This window comes from Egretta garzetta, unplaced genomic scaffold (genome assembly GCF_000687185.1).
Source record: "Egretta garzetta isolate BGI_Z169 unplaced genomic scaffold, ASM68718v1 scaffold108, whole genome shotgun sequence".
Taxonomy (NCBI): domain Eukaryota; kingdom Metazoa; phylum Chordata; class Aves; order Pelecaniformes; family Ardeidae; genus Egretta; species Egretta garzetta.
Window position 1 is genome coordinate 1,644,852 of NW_009260614.1, and position 2,830 is coordinate 1,647,681.

Here is a 2,830-nt window from a genome sequence, read left to right on the forward strand (position 1 = left end):
GTGCGGGGTAGGGGGAAGGCCGCCTGCCGTGGTCATTCTGACCCACCGAACCCCCTTGGGGACCTGCAAATCCCTTGGCTTTGCCATTTTTTCCTCCCCCCCCCCCAGAGGTGCCAGCGGGGGTCAGGGTTTGGTTTATTTCTGGAACGTCTTATCAGTTGCTCACGTTTAACCAGGGTTCGGCTAGCACTGGGCACCTTTGCATCACCGTGCAAAGTGCAACCCCTTTGTGGGGGGGACCCATGGGTGCTCCCTGCCTGGCAGGGTGGGAGCAGGAGGGGACCAGGCGGAGGAGCTCCCCTGCCTGGTCCCCTCCTGCTCCCACCCTGCCGGGCAGGGAGCACCCATGGGGATCCCCCGACCGGGTGATAAATATCTTTACTCATCCTGCTCAAATATTTTGGCCTTGAAGGCAGCAGATAACGCACGTAACTGCCTCAGCAGCATCCGGTGAAGGGGAAAATACCAAAACCAAAGGCAGGTGCAGGCAGCGACAGCCCCATGGCTATGGGGTGCATGCGTGTGCCCCCCCAACCTTGCATCCCACTTGGTGCTGACATTTCCAGCCTCCTCCACCCCCCCCGCAAAAGGAATGTGGTTGCCGGCCCCTGCCAGACATGGGCTCGCTCCTGCATGTTCCCTGCCCGCGCCCAAATCTCCCTTATAACTTATTAACTACTCAAGAGCGCGGCGGGATGCTGGCAGCCAGTGCCACGGAAGGGCTCAGGCACCCGAGGTCTGCGATGGGGGGGAGCCCTGCATCCGCCTGGCTGTACTCCCCAGCACCCTGACACCCCATAGCTGGGGGGGCGGTTTGCTTTGTATGCCCCACAGCACCCTGAAACCCCATATCTGGCTGGGTCAGCTTCGGATGCCCTGCAGCACCCTGAACCCCCATAGCCAGTGGGGTCAGCCTCTGCCACCCCACAGCACCCAACACCCCATATCTGTCTGGGTCAGCTGTTGTCACCCTGTGTCACCCCATGTCACCCCGTATCCATCCGGGTTGGCCTCTGGCCCCTTACAGCACCCTGTATCTGACCTCCCCCACCCTGTGACACCCCAATACCCCATATCATACCAGGTTAGCCCCTGCCAACCCACGGCATCCCAGAAATATCCTGTATCTGGCCAGGTGGGCTTCTGGCACCCCGTGGCACCCTGATCCCTGCCCCAAGGGCACCCCAAGCCCCCCACAGCCAGCCAGGATTGGTGGCTGTGGGACTACTCAGGGGTGACCCCCTATGTGCTGCTGAGGGGGAGCCCATGCAAGCAGCACCCCAGGGCCTTGTGCCCTTGTCGCTGGGGGGTGCTGGGGGTCCTGGCCCTCGGGGACACCTTGGGGTGCCCATGGTGCCAGTGCTGCCAGCAGGTGATGGGGGGTACAGGCCCAAGCCTGCCAGGGTGCCGCTCGCACTGCACTGCCACCCCCAAACAGAGCAGGGTCTGGGCTGGCCAAGGGCCCCCCAGGACCACAGGCAGGGCTGTGCTGGTGGCCCCGGGGTGCAGGTGCGCACAGGCGCACAGCTGCACACACACACACAAACTCACACCCCCCTCTGCCGGCAGGGACACCTGGACGTGCAGCTGCGCCGACAGACAGACACATGCGCAGACAGACGGAAGCAAACAGGCACACGACGGTGGTACGGGTGCACGCATGCGCACCCCACGGCGCATGCATGGCTGCAGATACACCAGCATGTGCACCCACAGATGCATGTGCACACACAGGGGCTGTGGGGCAAGGGGGCACCCCAGGGAGGGCTGTGGGGCAGGGGTGGGGTGGGGGGGTACCCCAGGCAGGGCTGTGGGGTACGCCAGGGAGGGCTGTGGGGCACGGGCTGTGGGACAGGGGGGCACCTCAAGTAGGGCTATGCGGTAGGGGGGCACCCCAGACAGGGCTGTGGGGCAGGGGAAGAGGGGGATACCCCAGGCAGGTGTATGGGGCAGTGTGGGTACCCCTGGGGTAGGGGGCTACTGGGGCAGGGATGGGGTGAGACGGGGATGGCAAAGCACCGCAGCCCCCAACCCTGCAATCAGAGCCCCACACACTGTGTCCCCACTTCATCATCCCAAATTGCCCAAAGTGCAGCCTGCGCGCGGTGCCGTGCCGGCCCGGGGCAGCCATTGCCGCCTGACTCACAACGGAGGAAGGGGCAAATCACCGGGGTTTCGGGGTGCTGGCCGCTGCCATGTGCTTTGGAATGCATTCTTGTGGTGAGCAAACTGGCTTGCTGGTGTTTGCTGAAAACAGCTGAGCAGGCCAGCATCCCTGGCGGGGGTCCTGGGAGTATCCCCATCCCTCCTGCTGCTGTATCCCCCACCCTGCCCAAACCCCTCTGCTCTCCCCCCGCAGCTGGGGAGGGATGGGGAGCATTGCCCGCAGCAGGGCCCCCGGGATAACAGGGTGGGGTGGCCACATGGCAGCACCGGTGACATGGGGATAGGTTTGGCCCCCCAGTGATGTGGTGACCCCAGACGAGGGTCAGTCCCAAAGGTCACAGGAGCATTGCCGGTTTGGTGGCCTGTGCTGGTGGGAGGGGGGACACCTGCTGCAGGCATCCTCCATCCCCACCGTGTACCCAGCCCCCAGCACCCGGGGGGTGAGCAGGAGGTGACAGCAGAAACTGCCCCGGGTGCCGCGGGGCTGCGTCCCGCTCACGTGCGCCCGGCAGCTGGTGCAGGGTGTGGGGTGTTCCCCCTCCCCTGCGGTCTCGGGAGTGACGGCGCGTTTCCCCCCCGGGGGAGCTGGGCTGGGGCGGTAAATGCTGCCTCGCCTGCTTATATTTCAGGCGCGGGGCTGCTGGCTCCGCCCCGGCCCGGGCAC